Source organism: Typopeltis vanoorti, chromosome 23 (assembly GCF_054136105.1).
Source record: "Typopeltis vanoorti isolate ZY-2024b chromosome 23, IOZ_Tvanoo_1.0, whole genome shotgun sequence".
In the NCBI taxonomy this organism is placed as follows: Eukaryota; Metazoa; Arthropoda; class Arachnida; order Uropygi; family Thelyphonidae; genus Typopeltis; species Typopeltis vanoorti.
In genome coordinates, this window is record NC_143571.1 from 22,857,969 (window position 1) to 22,878,133 (window position 20,165).

General features: G+C 33.8%; 1 protein-coding gene across 12 annotated transcripts in view; it reads left to right on the forward strand.

Annotated features, from left to right (window-relative positions):
- The window catches only part of LOC150093683 (beta-1,3-galactosyltransferase 1-like), a 204,767-nt gene that overhangs the window by 159,769 nt on the left and 24,833 nt on the right, over positions 1–20,165 (forward strand). For 7 of the 12 annotated variants that reach the window (XM_090412787.1, XM_090412786.1, XM_090412792.1 and 4 more), the window contains one exon: positions 8,124–8,256. The exons of the other annotated variants lie outside the window; for them this stretch is intronic. The gene's annotated coding sequence lies outside the window, so the exon portion shown is untranslated. The remainder of the gene's footprint in view (positions 1–8,123; positions 8,257–20,165) is intronic. 12 annotated transcript variants of the gene reach the window in all.

Below are 20,165 nucleotides of genomic sequence, written 5' to 3' on the forward strand. Positions count from 1 at the left end.
AGTTAATAAATCCCTGACAAGTACTATTTCATGAACTTGAGAACTTGGTTAAGTCCAGTAGAATTTACGAGTTTCAGACAACAATAGGAATTAGGTTAAAGATCCGGAAATAGGCAATTGTCTTCTTCTTCTCACCCCCAGAAACCTTACAAAATCATCAGTAGCAGCAAGCGCAGCCATTGATAATGGGAGCTCGACTACTCACACATTTTCCATAAACGTTAGTTAGGGCTAAAAGAGCTCTGTCTACTCTTTTTGGCGAATAAAAGGTTCAGGTAGTATTTTTATTCATATTAAGAAATTAATGTTCACGTTCCAGGACACATCCTTTAACTAACGGTTTTAAATGTTGATATAAATATCAACAGTTAAAATGGTTTATTTGCAGAAGTGGAAACACTAAATAGAAGCAAAATGTAATTTAAAGGGAGTATTACTGATAATGCACTGAGCCTTTACATTTCAATATGCATGTTAACACAGAAATATCCAGTCGAACTTACAATTGGTTGGATATCAGGTTAAGTCCAAACGTTTTTGGTCTTTGAAAGAATTCACTTTATGACCAAAATGATACTCGAAAAATCTCGCTCTTTTTCCAATCGAAAATCCAATGAATATACGATTTTTGTCATCCATCAGGTCGTTAAACTTAGACATTTTTATTGACAAATTATTTTCGTCAGGTGGTTCTGCCTTCTGTTGATTAATCGCATAAGCACTCTCTGACAAGGGTGATTTATTGTTTCGTCAATAAAGTACATGATAGATGATAGCAATTAATGTCATGTCGCCGCTTTTTCATAACTTTATTTATTCTTTTTTTTTATACTCAAGTCCAACGAACGATCACTACTTTTACCCACTTCTAAGATCTCCACGTAGATGTGAACAAAAGGAGTTGTAAATAAGATGAATAGCCAAAGATGCAATAAAAATACAGGTACAGCTACTAAGATCTTCTTCGTGCAGAAATAAAGAATAAAACACGACAGTTGGGTGACAAATAGAAAACCTGTTTGTGACATGGATTAAACGAAACACATCAACAAAGGATTCACAAAGACAAACCTTGGAAAGGCTTCCTTCTGTTGAGGGTGATTGATCTGAGAAGACATTAATGAACGTCATCCAGGTCCAAATTGTACTCAACTTTCAGGCAACCAGGAATTTGTACATGATTTGTTCATTACGTCAATACACAAGGGAATGCATTAAAAATAACAAGAGAACCTTGTAGTATATAGCGCATGCCTTGGCTTGTTAGTTTCAGCTCGATATACATCATTTATTAATACTACCAAAGAGCTGTTATTTTGTTGGACGCAGTGCGCACTTAAAGATGTGAAATATAAATGAACAAAAATGCTCAACTTATAACATTGTGCTCAATCAATTTTCTTGTACGTATAGACTCGGTTATAAAAGACAGATGTGTATTCGGTATTTTATGAGCAGTATCAATTGAAGTGAACTGACTTAATACATAATAGAAATATGCAATCTCTCTCTCTCTCTCTTTCAGTAAGGCATAGCAATATATACAAGCTATAAATCAGTATATTTCAGTAGATCAGTATGATTTCAAAAGCTACGGATTATCTACCCCTTATCACACCTTTGATACATAACCTTTGGCTAGAATTATGATTAAAACATACCAACAACAGCAACGAACGTTATTTCTTCGGCTATATGAAAACCTACAGTTTTATCTCTGGCATTATCCAAGTTGGAATGCTACTCTAACGAATACTTCTCTATCAAACAATAGACTTACCCCCGCCATGCCCTACAGCAGGAATAAAGCAAGCTGTTCTATCTAGTTTTCTTTATAAAATGTCATAAAAACTTTTCCATACATATTAGCAACCCTGCTTAGTCTAACGCTTCTTTCACATTCCTCTTACGAAGCACAAACTTAAGCATAAGCCGATGATATGTCAAAGTCCACTATGCAAATGATTTCTTGCCAAGAAAGACAGCATATTAGCTATGTCAGACAGTCTCAGGAACCAAATTCAATACACACAAAACTACTAGATTATGGTAAACAACTGGAAAACCCGAACTAGCTTTCTGATGCTCAGAAGTACATATTCTTATGTTAGAAGGAACTCAGACGCACACATTGAACACTTCAAGCAGTGACTAAGATGCAATACGGGTCAATCAAATAGCTTCCAGTAACTCCCCAAAGTACTTAAGCAAATACAGTGAATTCTATCGATTCATAGGGAATATAAAATACAGGCCTTTATACGTCGAGCTTTGTCTACTTCAAGGTAGGGAGAATCAACAAAATTTGGAATCTCTTCACTGTAGGATAATATTTGGCACAATACTTTTTATTTAGCTTTCTAGCGAAAGGTTTAAGAAACACACTAAAAAGTACTTTGTGTTGTGTTTCTGAGAATGTTTAGAACTTTTGATTCGAATTTTTGCAAATGCAATTGGTCACATAAAAACTCTCTGCCTCTTCGAAGATACGTGTCTCAAAATTAATGCTTCTTTGTTCCCTGTATATAAAATGATAAAGTATGTCGATTTATTTTATCTTTCTTTTTTCATCTTTCACAGGTTTAAATATGAATTCTATAAAGTGATAAAACAGATTCCCTATCGGAATCTGTTTTATCATTTGTTATGTTCAGTGGTGCGAACCGACAAAGTCATTATAAAAAATTCGACTAAGAAATGACATCCAGAAAATTTCGATTATTTCTGTAAAAAAAAAAATAATGATAAAAATAACTTGAATCGTAGTTTATATTGTTAATGCAAGCCAATATCTTGAAATATTAATAAGAAATGAAATTATCATTCTGCCTTTGTCAGGATAACCCAGTCTAGCGAAAGCTCGTTAATCTGAACGAAAGCCATGCGCTTGTCTCACAAATACATCTCGATTCACAATACATTCACCAGATAATAAGAGATTGAATTCTTTATGCGATGCATAACTTTAGTGTGCATTAAGTATGGAATAACGTGCATGTTATCGGAAGTGAAGAGTTTGGACAACACGGCAAAATTACTTGTTGCTAACGTTACTTTTTGTGTTGTGTTTCGAATCATGCTCCTTAACAACCCTGTACCAGAAATAGGCAAGAAAAAAGAAAGAAAGAACAGGGATTCTCGAATTAATACTATCCAGATATCAGCTATTACATAAGAGTATATATTGAAATTTACTAATGCGAACCTTGATGAGAGTGTCATTCTATTGATTTGTTGATTATAATGAACAGTAGTGATGAAAACCGATGCCAGTACTTTTGTTTAAGAATAAAGCTGTTAGCATTGCTTTTTTTTGTTACTGTTTTGGTATTTCGTACGCCTAACAAAAAAGTCTTAGGCGAGAGTGGAATGCTCTTCATGCAGCTAGCCATTCTAGAGTACTAGAGTACATGAGTACTGAACACAGATTGTCAGTAGCTTATTTGCTATAGACGAAGCCTTTTGCCTGGAAGAACCTAGGTTTAAATCCGATTTAGGACGTGAAGAATATTTATAATGTTCAGGGAAGAAACTTAATAAGGTTTATAATCATAAGACTTTTCAGCTAAAGACGAGGAAACCAGAGTTAACTGTTTAACTCACCTTTAGCTGAAAACCTACTAGAAGTACACGTCCCATAATACACTGGTCTCATAGCCACTTCGTTCATAATTCAAAAAAAAAAAAAATTCAGTCCTGTCCAAACTAAACATTAACTTACAGTTATGTAGTATGGTATATAAGAACACAACAATTCTGAATCATCTGTATCAATGTGTTGTTTGTCATTTCCTTAATATTTCGTCAGACTACCTTACCGCAGCACGTCTCTGCCCATGCTAGAAATCAAACTGCGTATATCATCGTCCTTAATCAATTCATGACGCAATCAACCTTATTGCAGTTTTTATCTTTTTTCTTCGGTGTTGGTGCTACTTTTCGCTTTTGCTCTGTTCGTCAAATGCTAGCAATACTTAATAGGATTAAGAATAAAGGAGAATGCATAGCATTATATACATCCGAAAGGGTGTGTATGCTTTGCATTATGGAATACTAAAGCAATTAATGCAAGTCAATATACCGAGTAATAAAATGGCATCAATTTTTTTTGTATGCACACCAAAAACTTAACTTCTCAGTATCTGAGCCTTCCGCCAAGTGGCGCATGCGCTGGGAAAAAATGTAGGTTCATCCCATCTGTTGCAAGAATTTTATAGCAGAGATAATTTCACAAGTCTTTGATGGAGTTTTTTTTTTTTCTATTGGTGAAACTCTTTTTTCTGATGGTAATGCAAGGCAAACTACTCTGTGAATATGTAGGTGACAAATACAAATACTGACTAAATCGCCAGTCACATATACATTTTATGTGTAAAAACACGTGTCACATGTGTTATGTTTAAAATCTAGATCTCCGCCTACAGGAAATTGGCTAGTAACCTTTACATTATGGCAAATCAGCTAAGGTTGTGAAAGAAGTGTGTTGTGCCTGTAATTTGCATATGTGTGAGGGATGATGGAAACAAAGAAAGACATTGATCATTTCCAGTTGTAGTCGATATTTAAAATAACTATAAAATGCGCTGTTAGATACATAAATCAATATAAAGTTCTATTGTCCTAACTTGAGTTAAACTAAAAAATATCAAGAACGTAGTTTTTTTTACATGATGTGACTTACACCTTTAACTGCTTAAGTTGTGTCAATTATCGTTCGGGTATACGCATCCAATCGAGATAATACTATCAGTTGCAAATCCCCCCCACACCCCTCTGATGAATATCTTAAATGCGTGCAGTTCGAAAGGCATAGGTATTTTAATCATACCACCTGGCAAAATGCCCGTATAAGATGTGAAAAAGGCGTTCTGATATTATAGTGGGTTTATCTGAATTATTAAGAGAATAGTAGGTTGGGATCGAGTTAGTTATAATGAAACTGAAAGAGTAGTTACGTACGGTAAGATTTGTTTAGTTGAATATGGATAAGGAACATTGAATAATGCCTACTTGAGGATAAGAGTTTAAATAAACGTATTTGTTTAAGTGAACAGACAAGATCGATGAGAAATTTTCTCTGTAGAAAAAAAAACTTTGTTTTTAAGCCGAAAAGTCATACCTTGAAGATAGATGTGATGCACACTGTATAGAAATAGCAATTTATGAAAAATCGCTAACCATTGAATACATGAATACAGTATATGTAGAATCGTTTAAACTAACTCTCTTTTACTTTGTTTCGCACATCATAGGGTGCTTATATTTACAATCAATCCTTATATCTTGCTGCCCTAGAAATAAATTCTCTCTCTCTTCGTTTAAACACAAATTAAACCATGTAATGAGTTAAAGGTCGGCTTTTATTTTCCTATGAAAGTAAGTGCGTATATAAGAGAGATAAAACGTCTGCTGTGAAGATTTCATTTTTTCTACGATTGACCATGAACTGAACTGTACTGGGAGCTATTGTGATTTAATACTAGATCAATATTTATTTTCAGGAAATTTTTCACACATTGGTAGACGTTCTATGTATTCTGTCCTACTAAATATTCCTAAATGAATACTAAACAAAGGAAAATGGAAGATAATAGCTATTTCAGATGAATGCAGAAGCAACCCAGACCATGTGGAGAGAGAACGATGTCAGTTGAGTGTGTTTACAGCAAGTTTGATTTTTCGTAGGGAAAAAAAACCCAAGTTTCCAAAAGGAAATCCTACTACATCCTTCTAAGACCTATTAATTCAAGTTCGGTTGAAAAGTCATAGAAAGCAGTTGAAGGAGAACGAGAGAACTGAAATTTTGTGAAAGTTTCTGATGTGTAGTCTGCTGTGAGCGAATAACGGACACAGCCCAGTGAACACATCCACCGTGTATTAAACATATAATGAAAGACCACCAAAGTATGTTAAATTCAACACTATTGGTTTTCTTGAAAACTGTAGTTTTTTCCCTCTCGCAAAAGCGCAAAATGCCCTGCGAGACTACACGCCTTGGTAGACATAATGCACTATGATTCGTGTTTCTCATGGCCATAGCATTAATCCCTACAATTGGATTCACCCCTTTCTTCTTCTTTCCCCAATCTCTTTTTTAATTTTACACGTCAGTAGTAACTTATAATCTTCAGTTAGAGATCTAGATCTGCTTTTGGTAGTTATCTTATACTCAAACTCCTACTTAGCTCCGTATCTTAAGTGTATTGTCAATTTCTTATATTTTTCCTTTTTTCTGTAGCAAATCATCCTCTAATACCTATTTTCAATCCCCAAATGGAATAGGCAGTGCTACGTTAGCCCAATCTGAAGATAGTAAGCATCCAGGCTTCATTCCTCACCCTTCACTGAACTTTAATCAGCACAATCTATCAATGAACCAAGGCATTCGAGAGAGAGAGAGAGAGAGAGTACGACAGACAGCTGCTCTGTTCCAGCTATAGCACATGTGGGATCCAAATGGGATCATTTTGGTGTATCTCTTATTTTACGATAATTAGATACCAGGAATCAGCAAAATTTGGATAGTTGGGTTGCGAATATCCATCTTCAAGTTAAATAAGTCAAAGAGGGGTCATACTGTTTTTGAGAATTAGAAGAGTGATAGAAAAACTAGAAGAATGATACACAATGGAGCAACGAAACGTTAAGTCATAGAAGCGCTCGAAAAGATGAGATTCATTACAAGATTTGACATCCTCTGGAATATCAGATTATGCAAATGCACCATGAAGAAAAGGACTCAGACAGAGAATGTAGAAGTGATTTTTAGTAGGTTAACTAAACAAAATAAAATAAAAAAGTTAGGATTTTTTTTTCAGTTTGTTTTCGTTAACCCCATTGTCTCTATAGAAATTTTTATTTTTATATTATGGTTTTTTTAACTTAAATATAGACAAGGAATATAGCGAGAATAAATAGAATTTTCGACATGCTGCCGATAAAGAAAGCATCCAGTTTCTATGACATAGTATGACGTGTCCCAAGCAAATCGTACCATTCCACTTATCCCAGGTATGATCTGGCAAGGTGGGTAGCAACAGGAGTATGTGCCAACTAATAAGTAAACTGATACGTTATCAGTTTCGGCTCTTATACTCTTACTATCTATCCTACTTGCGGAACTGTTTTACTGCTGTACTCTTGAATTCCGGAAATTCTGATTGTGTGTGTGTGTGTTTGGGGTGCTCTTGAGGGATATCATTCGCATCAAAGAGAGGAGAAATATATGCCTGAATTCATTTCTCAGAAGAACATACACAAGACACCTGCCATTTTATTCCTTCAAAAAGCAAATTAGTGGTGTTTTTCCTTGAAATGTTGCAAGCAAACTTTAAACTTTTTTGTGACATGGAATGGAAAATACAGGACAGATTAAATTATTATTATTATTATTATTATTATTATTATTATTATTATTATTATTATTATTATTATTATTTGCGACACCTCCAAGGAGTCCGAAGACTCATCGCGGGAGACCCACCCTACCGAACCTCCACTACCAATCAATTACATCAACGCCAGATTAATTTTATTTATTAAATTATCCTAATAAAAAATAATGATATTTTACATTTGAGATCCTATGATATTCTAAAATTTGTTGGATCATAAATATAATACTACTTTAAAAATAAAATAACATAATATAAAAATAAAAATGTAAACATAAAGCAAAAACGTAATACTAGCTTTGCGACCGAGTGGTCAATTGTTCACTAACTCTGAAACTTGTGTATCGTTTTTTTATTAACAAAGTTATACATCCAAAAGCAATACGCTGAAGTTCGTCGATTGGCTGACAGGTAGCGCCACCATTAAATTATTCAATTTCAGCTTTGCGTTTAATTTAAAAATACTGAATATGTTTATAGAAGATCGGAAGATTTCAAACACAACAGGTTATGCTTAATTTATCAGAGCATGGAGATCTTTCCTTGAGAGAAATAACTTTATTAAATAATAGTGTTAGGAAAAATGATCATTAAAATTATTAACAGCATTGATGAAAATAAATGAAATATAACTTACCTTTCGTTATTTTAATGAAACCATTCTTATCTCAATTTTTCGATGTCACCTTGTTTACCAGTTTCTTTTAAATAAAGTTTTTTTACCCCTAGATCCTCTTTCATAAACGAATCAGCTGCTTTTCTTCATGTACTCTGCTAAGTCATCATAAATACGTCATCAGAGAATATTTCCAAATGAGGCTTAGAAATGCGGCATCATCATCATTCCTGAGAACATGTATAAGTAAGCATTCAAATACATGCCAGGTTTTATTATTTTGCCAATTGGAAATTAGTATCAATGTACCTTAGGAGTAGAACAGCAGTAATAGAAAGATATTTATTTACTTCGTTTGACTCCTTCGAGTTACTGAAGATATGAATACTCATTTATGTTAGACAATTTTGTCTAAGTTTTCAGGTTTTTTCCAGGTAAGTTAACTGCACGAAAGGTGTATATGTACAATGAATTTTGAAACATTCGCAAGTGAGAATGTCACTAGCACATTTACAAAATTATATTTTGCTGCTTTACTGGCGATTTGTTTTTCTATTTCTCTATGATGTTTAATATATGAAAATCTGAGCACTGCAGGGTTAGTTTTGAATTGTCTTGTCTTTCACGACCCATTGAGGTTCTTTAGCTGTGGACTTCACAACCGCCACAGTCTCGAGGATAAGGTGGTTGGCCCTATGCCTCCCGTGTGTCTCTTGTCTGTAGATGCGTGTGTTCACGGGGACGGTTTGTCTGTTCTGGGGGGAGGAAAAACCCCTAACCCCCGTATGAGACTGGCTAACTCACCTTTTGTCGAAAGAGACCAGATAAAGGTTCCTCACGTCAGTGACGGGAATCGAACCCAGGTCTTTGTCTATACCGACTGAGCTACAGAGGCTACTGGTTCTAAACCACTATTAATTTAGTTCTAAGAAGTTTTATCCTATGAGTAATTAAGTGCACAACGGTTGCAATAACAGGATGTACGCAATACAAATAATATAAAATGCTTATTGCAGAATGTTCGCCCTTTATATTTATAGGTAAATATAATGTTAAAATCTATCATAAGCGGACAAAAGGTTTTCTTTATTGTTTGAATAGTAATGTCAAATAAAAAAAGATAGCATTCCACATATCACTGCGCTTGGTTTTGATGGGTTTTGATCATACTCACATCGATGGTGGACTTTAGACTGGTGTGAACAAGGCTTTGGTCTGTCGCGTTAGCCTAAGCATAGTTAAGTAGTTAGTGATAGAGAAAAAAGTTTTGTTAGATACAGTAGCTCCTTGCTTTACGAATGCTCGCTTTGCGATTCCCCCGCTTTTTACGATGGATATAAGTTTTCTCTTATGATTGTAGGAAATGCCAGGCCACAGAAATAAGTCTATTGGGATACTTCAGTAGACACATTCCGATCAACTCATTCCTATTTTTATCCAATAATTAAGTTATGCATCAAAAATAAAATATACATCATTGAGTAAAAAAATGCCGTGTCCTGATCTCTTCACAGGGAGAATTGCCTCGTTCTACGTTTACAGTTCAATTTAAAATTATATTCGGTACAGTACACATATGTAAAAGTGAACTCGGAATATAAAATCCTTAAAAACAATGGAAAGCACTAACATTCAAGGAGCAAGAAGGAATTCTGAAAGCCTTCACGCATCAGGAAAAAAAGTGATGAAACTTGCCTTCAAGTTTCAGTTGTATCATTCCAGGATAAGGACCATCTTAAAGAATTAAAAAAAGTTTATATATTTTTATGTTATTATCGTTCAAATTGTATTTCCAAGAACGTAACCATGATTTATGACAAGCCTTTAGGAAACTAAGGTTCAATTTACGGCTCGTTTAACCTTCCAAGAACCAATTAGATTATAAAAGTAGGGGTTCTGTTGTATTTAATATATTACCGATTACAAGAAATTATCTTTTATTCCCGTTCATATTTTTCCCATATTATAATCTAGCATAAACAACAGTGCACACAAACATACTAGTAAGATTCTGGAAATGAGTCTAAACCTATTTAAGTCCTAGATAGGTATTTCTCTCTATATATATATGTCCCGTATATACGCCTGATGATAACATGGATGAAAGTAGGAATATAATTTTTCCCATACGTACGAAGATTTTTTTAAATTATCCCATTCAAAGGTAAGGTGAAATGTGTTGATCCTAGTCGTACTTCAGTTTGAATTAGTCAATCAAGAAATGAACTTTTATCCTCCCCGTAAAATAATAAATCGAATTTGTCGCCTTTACTATAGGAAAGAAACGTTGCTCTCTTTCATAAATATTGGAAACTGCAAATTACTAAAAAGATCAAGAAATTTGATCTCACACACACACACACACCTAATTATCTTCTCCTTCTCGTTGATGGGGGAGGCACTCTACTACTTTATGTATGAGAATAGATAATAATCTGAAATGCCTTAAACAAGATCCTCTTGTAGAGGGATGGAAGTAATCGAAGGTCATCGTCGTTATCTACTGCCATAGTGGACCACACAAACGTGCGTGTATGGGTGTGCATCTGTGTGTGTGTGCGCGCACGCGCATACGCGTCATTAAGCTCTAAGGCAATACCCGCAACTCTCCAAAAAAAAAAAAAAAAAAACGTCCGCAGTTCGTGCAGAACCGCAAGATGGCAGTAGTAATCTGCCGCACTCTCGTCCCTGATGTCGCTGTTAACAAGTTGAAGGCCTAAGGGTGGAGAACAAGTTTATACTTTTTTATGTGGTTCGCACCCACGAAAGGTTATTAGTAAACCTACAGTACATTTGTACCGTGGGTGGACTACTTGACACTTCCATGAAGTGTGAAGTATTATTAATGACATTTTTATTTTATTATTTTTTTAATGAACTGCACAAATAGTTGCATATGTACAACGAACATTTTAAGTAATTCCAACATATTCATTTGCAAATCTGAAATACAGTATTTCATATTCATCTGAAATACTGCATATATATTCCGTTTTCTCTGATGATTACAATTAATATTTTATTAATTTGATTTGGGATTTAGCATTTAATTTAATTTTATTGATTGATTTTATTATTATTTATTTATTATTATCATTTTAATAATAATAATAATAACAATAATTTTAAATCGATCGATCAATCCAACTTCATTATTCATACATAATATTTACAGGATATACATGCACAAAAATGTGCCTAGAGGTACTTACATAATATTTTGTAAATAATAATAATATTGCACACACACTCACACACATACACACACACTTATATATATATATATATATTGTATATACATGTACAATGATTATAGTAGCACATTTATCATTTTGTTCACATCTTTCGAAGCCAATGTTTGACTTTTATGAAGATGTTTTAGAAACTATTAGAGTATATAATTAGATTACTTATATTTTTATAGTAAATACACTTTAGTTTATATGTTTAATACTATTATTAATTATTGTTATCATATGTAGAGAGTTCTGATATGCGTACATTTATGATATTATCATTATTACCTTTCTGATATATTTATTGCATAATGCTGAGGCATCCATTTTTTTTTAAATACACGTAATACAATAATGGCAATAGTAAGCACAATATATTAGCAGTATATATATGTTTTCACATCTTTATAAACTGGGGTTTGGCTTATGAAGATGAACATGCCATTATATATAATTATACTACTAACAGTTTTTGTTTGTTTTTGTTTTGGCATGTGGCTACTTTGATATCAGGCATTGTTATCATCGTATGTTGAGTATAGGAACCACAAAGTTCTCTTTAAGGCAGAACATGAAGTTAGGTTCTTTGTAAGATGGAAGCTTATTTAATAGGTTTGGTACATAGAATTCACGGGTTGCTTTTCCATATGCATTATCTTAATTACTTGTAACATACGTTATACGCTGAGGTTTGAATCTGATATGGAATTGTTACTGTTTTTCGACATTTTCTGGAAAAGTTACCTAGCGTGATAGGTTAATGTGCAAATAAGCAGGAGCATACATGTATATACATATGCACGAGTGCTAATGGAAAGGATTGCGATAAATGTGAATTAATATTAAAATTGAAATATATGGTGATGTGATGGGGAGAGGTTCTACTGATATAAGTATTAGGATATTTCGTTAGGCATGCAAGGTGCAACTTCCTCTTTTGTTGTAATACTTCCCCAGTATCCTTTATTTTTAGTTGTCCACGGGAAAGAAGGTGGCGTTTCTGTTGCGAAATGGTAGTTGAATGATATCCGGAATATAAACACTTCAGATGGATTTACTGTAGCGATTAGTGATTTTTATGGCATATAAATTGATTGTGTTATGTAATACATATTTCTAGTTATTTTATAGTTAGTGTTGAAGTAGCATTTTATCATCACTGTATCACCAAGTATTTAACAGTAATTATCATGTTTCTGTTGTTAGTGTTTACGAATAACCGTAGCAACATCTCGTTGCATCCAGATCAGTTTCTCTTTTGTGTACCTTAGTGATAGAACCTTTAGCATTTAGGCAGTACAGAATGCATATGCTGTTATTGCGTACACATAAAAAGTACAAATTGTAGATTTGTACTTTTTATGTGTTTGAGTAATATATTTCAAGATACAATATATTAATTACTACTTTGCAGATGATTTTTATGACTATTCTGGTTTGTATCAGCGTCTTTATAGATTCCAAGGTATTGCTTTATGTTTGTTGCAAATGGGTTTTAGTTTTACAGAAGTAGATAATATTTATGGATGTTCAGAGGGAAGTTGTTAGATATTTAGTGTCAATAGCTTGCATCTGTGGATTTCTGAAGAGCATTGATTTTTTATCGGAGTTTAGATATATGGAATTTAATTGTGATACAGATAGCAGCTAGGTTAATATCACGTATCACATCTGCACAGGCAGTGCTTAAAAATGTAACATACGGATACCAAACCTGTGTCTTCTGCATATATTGAAAAGGAAAGAACTAAGTCCTGTAAGTGTCCATAGATCACCAGTAATTCTTTGTTTTGGTTTAATTATAAAGTCATAATTGCGTTACCTGTAATTTGGATTTATTCTTTGTTGGATTTATTTGGATTGTTCTTTGGATTTATTCTAAGTTATTAACTGCGTTTTTCTGTAAATAATTTTAAAGCACGCAGGTAAGGGTCCAGCTATTTAAATACGCATTCTTGTTTCTAGTATTTCTTTTGTGTGTGTGTGTGTGTGTGTGTGTGTGTGTGTGTGTGTGTGTGTGTGTGTGTGTGTGTGTGTGTGTGTGTGTGTGTGTGTGTGTGTGTGTGTGTGAGTGAGAGAGAGAGAGAGTCGAATGCATTTTATACATCTATAAAAATAAATATTACATTTTGTAAAATCTTACAGGAAGTATTGAAGCTGTTCTTTCTTTTTTCCTTCTGGAAGCTATATCGTATTGTGTTTTCAGAATGCTGCATAATTTATCCTTATAAGGACTGGCTTAAAGGGGCGAAGCAAGAATGCTTTTTATCTTCCCCGTTATCTGTAGAGGACAGTGTAGGGATAAGGTGTTATTGAGCTATTAATTAAAGCTCTGATCATGGGAGGAGGGTAACAGCAATAGCCGAGCCTCAGTTAGAGCTTCACTGGCTACAGCATTGCCATCCATTACCCTCTAAGGGCATTGGATTGAATGAATCAGTAACTGACGAGTTTGTAAAGTACTACTATGCGCTCCTTAATTTGGTTTATAGCAGATTAAGTAGACACGCAACTGCTTATTATGTTTTTCTTTCCCTGTCTGTAAATGGACGCCATCAATGTAGAATGTTTCCAATATTTTATTTATTAATTTGAGCATAACTGAAGCGGTAATATTGTTTAACGTATTTTCACCTGCTATCGTGAATACCTGTTCTACTTTCAGGATTGATATGATGTATTACAAAACATAATCCTTCTGTCATAGTGTTTGCTTTTCCTTGGCTGTGATGTGGGTGTCATGCAAGCTTTGCTTGCAGGAGTGTCAACAACGAGTCAACACTTTTAGCAGTTTTGCCTCTGTTGTGAAATGAGGAAAACCACTTCTCTGTTTTATGGTTTTCATAAGTTTTATCCCGTTCATGCTTTCCTACGTTTAATAATAATAATAATAATAATAATAATAATAATAATAATAATAATAATAATAATAGTCAAGATCAAGATTTTTTTATTATTTTGTTTAATTATTTATTTTATTTTATACATAAATTTTAAGGATTTTGGTTGCACTGAAGCATATACAAACATTTATATGATAATGCAAAATGCACCATGACAATGCAAAATCTAACTATCTCTCTCAAATCCCACAAAATTAGACTCCATAAATATGCAACTAGCTAACCTAACTGTAATTGCACTGTCCTTCTTTCTGGCATTTCAAATTATGTCCCTTCATCACAACAAAGTACAAAACAATAAATTAAGAAATGATAATAAGGCTGAAAATAGTCTGTCTACAAATACTTGTTGCCACTGTAGGAAGTCGGACTTCAGTAAAAGAACATTTAGCGTTTCCCAAACATACATGGATCATATGTACGTGACGCATATTGATACAATATCCGTCACGTATACGTTTCTAACGATTATTTTTATTATTTTTTTAGATTTATTTTTTATCGTTTATATATTTATTTTCTATATCGAGTGCTCACAAGCCATATTTGAGTTTTACATCTTCTGACGACCAGTAATTTTTGGACGACAACAGGTACGTAGTTGCTAACCAAAGTTTGGGAAACGCTAATTAAAGTTAATACTCAAAAAAGCATGCAGGAAAAAGAACAGAGAAAACATGAGATCATTGACCGAAATTGGAAAGAGATTTTATAGTGAAAAAAATCTAATACATATAAAATATTAATAAATGCGAAGAAGGTAGCAAAGAAAAGTTAAAATTAAATAAAGAAAAAAATCTGGTTTGACATTTTCCCGAAAGATAATAATGGCAAAATAGTAATGCAGCTTAAATTAATATAATGTAAACTACTAACTATTCAGGAGAATACATTACGTTACAAGAAATCCAACCAGCGATATATCAGAATAAATCAGAAAAATCCACTGTCGAAGATTGAATAGATATATTACTTTTTAAATAATCAGGAATTCTGTTCATCAAACGACTACTAAAAGTATTAGCAATATCTGGCAGCAAGCAAAAACCTAGAAAGCTATAAAAAGGCCATTATCATTCAAATTTAAATATAACGGAGATAACTATAATGGAATAAGTCTTCTAAGTAATGGTTGTAAGCTATAAACAGGAATATTAACTTCAAATTTCAAATCATATGTGGAAGATAAACTTTGGGAAGAACAAAATGGCTCACAAAAAAAAGGACAATCATGTATTGATCCAACTTTTTCCATTAAAATCCTAATGGAAAAGCATTGCAAAGGATACAAACACATGCAAAAGCACTTATCAGTCTTTCGGGAAAATAACATATCAGAATCTACTAGAATTTCATTTGTACGAATGACAAAGTTACATCGATCAACTCCCCTACTCTACTTCCTGCAAAAAAGTTTTTATTTTTGATGTTAAAGAGTTGGAGCGCGGAAATGTATTATAATTCATTCTTGGATAGTCCACGGTACTGATATTTATGGTAATCACATCTACAAGAGGTTGTTCAACCTATAGTACATTGGTGTCATGAAATGGGCAGAAAATTGAGTACGAAAAGAGAAACTTATTAACATTGGATTTGAAGAACTATAGATTGTGAATTTTAGGAAATAATACACCAGAGGGAATATGGTTCCAGATGACAACAGAAGGAATGAATCAAGAGAACGAAAAATTTGTTCTCTGAATTTGAAGTTGAAAGGTAAAGAGGTGTTGGATAACTTCTCCACGTGTTTTAAGATTTCGAAACGGGGAATGATGAACAGTTTCCATAGAAATATATGTATAAATTTCAAATAGCAGAACTATGTGAAAGAGAATGGAGTGAAATAGTGAACAAAAACTCCACATGGGGAAAAACAACATTCAATGATTTAATCGGTTTGTAAAGAATTAAAAGCTGTTCAGAGATAAAGTAATGCCTTAGGCGAAAGAAGATACGAAACCTACCTTTCTGGATGCGGAAGGAAGGGAATGTGTTTGTAATATCTTTATGCCGTTTTACTTTCATTGAAGAATGGTTTTAAGGTGTTAAGGTGAGAATTTAAGATTCTCGAAGTCGATATACTGGACGTTTTGGTGAGTTGTGAAGTAAACGATTTGTCAAATGAGAAAAAACAAGGAGCGGCACATATTCTAATCAACAAAACTATGTATTGGAGATGCAGTCAACTGGAAAATGTCAATGACATTTTCCAGTTGTTACATGTATAAGGAAGACAGTAAGTGGAAGAAAAGGAAAGAACCCTGTTGAAAAAACTGGAAAATATTATTGACATTTTTCAATTGTTTCATGTATAAGGAAGAAAGTAAGTGGAAGAAAAGAACCCTGTTGAACACCAGCATTAGTTGCAAAGTTTAAGGATACAGATTCATCTACTAGCACACGTAATGTGCATCCAAAGATGAAATTCACAATCTATTTACAGGGAGACAACCATACTGTGGAAGGTTACTTAATGGGCCTTTTATGCAAATCCAATCAAATACAAAGCGATGTTAAGAGCATCCACTTGAGACGGCTTAAACTTTTCCATGGCATATGTACCAATGTTGGTAACATAATCTAATAATTTATTTAAGAATAACATTTCATTTTAATTTAAGTTGGAATTCACAATCAGCCTTACACAAATAGAGTAAGGATTATGTTAAGCAGACTTCACTATTTGAATAGATTCTTAAACTTAAATATGTTAAAAATAATATTTTCTGCATGGATTCAATGTATCTACACAAAACACTACAGTATAGGAGTTCTTGAAGGATCTATCGTAATCCACTGAAACCTATAGGTTCTACTTAGATTCTAACGAGAAACAAAAGAAACGTATTTTATTTTGAATTTAAATAACGATGCTTCAAAGTATAATAAATATACCAAAAAATCGAAATAAGAGTGGGAAAAAGTCGACGGAAAACAGAGTTAATTCCGAAGCACAAACTTGCAGTACAAGTAGAGAAATGACACGAGGAACAAGGGACTTCTTGTCTATCTTGAATCAGATTCTTTTGATATCTTTCTGGCAACAAAAAATCAATAAAATTATGTATATGAAATGTAAGGACTTTTAAGGTCGGTGCATAGGAAAAGCAAAAAGTCAGGAGATTTGATTTTTTCTGGATTTTCTGTAGATTAAATGACAGATTTTCGTTTAACGAAAACTCTAAAATGGTTTCAAAGTTGGTCTGTAGAGTAGGACCTTTGGTTTATCTGTCGATTATCTATCCAATAGGACATAAATACCACGTACGGTACTCATATCCTATAAATTCACAGCCTTCAACATATCAGGTGCTGGATTTTTACAAAAGCTAGCAACTTTTGACATCTTTACTTTCTGATTGTTCTAATTAATAGTGAATTTATTTAGTATTCTGCTGTTTTATTGTAATTTTCATATTATAACCCCAACTCTCTAATTAAAATCTCTCAGATTACAATCTCAATCCTTTTAAATTACATCTCTCAAATTACTGCTCGTTTATTTTTAAAGGTACGGAAATCATGAGAAAATGGCTACGGTTTCCTTAAGTGTTATGTAAGTTAATGGCGGAATAATCTATTTTAGAGGAGAAAAGGTAATAAAATAAATATATCGATTTAAAGAAAGCTAAAGAATGTAAGCTCAACAATCTAGTATTTCAGAAATTGATTGGCATCTCTCTCTCTCTCTCTCCAATTGTTATCATCATGAAATTATTAGTGGTTCTCTAGTCGGGTTGCATACGGAGATACTGCAGATAGCTGCCACCATCTTTGTATTATACCGGCATCCCCATGGAACCAGAAGACTCATCGCGGGAGACCCAAACTATCCACAATATCTATCATACCTCTTTTTGAACTCATTGAGAGACGAAGTATTTACAACTGAGCCAGGCAATGAATTCCATTCATTCACCACTTTCCAAGCGAAACATCTACTCTTCACATCCTTGTTAGTCAATCTCTTACTTAATTTCCAGGGATGACCTCTTGTTCTTCCACTACTATCCGACTGCAGAAATATTTCCCCTGCATCACTCTTATAAAACCCTTTAATACCTTAAATGTTTCTATAATATCCCCTCTTCTCTGCCTATCAACCAACCTCTATAATCCACAAACGTTCAATTTATCAATGTAGGGAACATTCTTTACACCACTCACCAACTTGTTCACTCGCCTCTGAATCTTATCTACCACTTTTTCATCTCCAACGAATCCAGGTGACCAGACCTGAGCACAATAATCTAATAATAACTTCTTTATCTATGCATGTTATTGTGTTCTTCAAGAACTAAGTAATCCTATGAGCTATCTTGAACACCTTAGCAATATGCCCTCTGAACTCCAACTCTTCAACACCCCCAAGTACCTAGCCTCATCTATCTCTAGGAGTATAGTTCCATCAATGTGGTACACAAGTTGTAATCTTATAAACACGTTTCCACATTGAACCGAGTTTAATTAATTGCTTGATTAATTATTGCGCTATCCAACTTTGCATTATCAGCAAACAACTGAATATTTCCCTTCAAGTCATTCCCTGTATCATTTATGTAAAAATTAAACAATAATGGTCCAAGCAAAGAGCCTTACAGTACACCACTGGTCCCCTGCTTCAACTTGGTCTCTGCTCCTCCCTACACTACTTTTTGGTATCTGTCCATGAGCCATTCTCTTATCCACATCACAGCTTAATATCCATCCCGATTTATTCTAATTTGAGTAAAAGCATTTCGTAGGGTATCTTGTCAAAAGCCATAGCAAAATCCAGCATAGCAGTATCACTGTGTAGCCATTCCCCTAGTCCATCTCAGCTGTCACTCTATTATGAAAATTTAATAAAAAAGCAAGATCGACTTTAATAAACCCACGTTGGTTTCAATAGAGTATCATGTTCTTATCCACCCATTCCTGAATTCCTTTAACCCAATTTTCCAATACTTTTACCACCACTCCCGGGATAGTGATTAATCTGTAATTTTCTACCGCAGTCTTAGAGCCTACTTTATGCAAAGGGACTATTTTACCTTCCTTCCACTCCCTAGGGATCTTACTAGAGCTCACACTTAAGTTAAATAACCAAGTAAGAGGCATTGCCAACTTATTTGCACGTAATACCTGAGCAGATATCTTACCCACATCTACAGCAGTATTTGCATTTAAATTCTGCAATATCCAAAGTACCTCTCATTCAATGAACTCAATTATCATATCAGTTATTGCTTCAGAAGACACAGAAATATCCTCACTCGGGTGATATTGAAAAGTGGTCACTCAGTAACTCTATTATTATATGACTCAGTGACCCTGATATCATAAGCGCCCACTAAAGTTAACCTTCGAAAGCCATTCTTTCTTTTACTTGCCATGTAGCAAAAGAATTCTTAGAAATTTTCTTTGACCTGCTTGGCTGAGTTCTTCTCATAATCCGATTTAGCCTTGTTTATTATGCTGGTAAACTTTTTTTATAAACTGTATTTATATAAAAATAAATAAATCGGTTATGTTTTTTTAATTCGTTAAAGAAAGTAAGCTCGACAATCTAGCATTTTGGAAATCGATTGGCATCTCTCTCTCTTTTTCTCTCCAATTTCTACCATCATGAAATGATTAGTGGTTCTCTAGTCGGCTTTGTAGCTTGAGGATTGAGAGATCTTTGTATTGCTCGTGAGTGTACTGATCACTTTTCTCCATGTAAATCCTCTATAACAGTTTTTTTTTTTTTGCAGATCACGCCTGATACTACAACTCATCCATTTAACGCTTACCTTATTTATCTTCCAGATCATGGGAATTCATTGCGATATTGCTTCCTTCAGATACCCGTTGGTTATATCTCATACACTGTTAACATCTTTCTCCTGAAATTTTTATGCCATGGGCGGCTGTAAACTGCCCCAAAGCTTGTCTTAATGTCTTAATTGCCTAACCTGTAGTTCCGTATATGCTCCTTGAGAGAGAAATCCATAAATTTTGCAACCTCCCAAGTCAATACCGCATGATCACT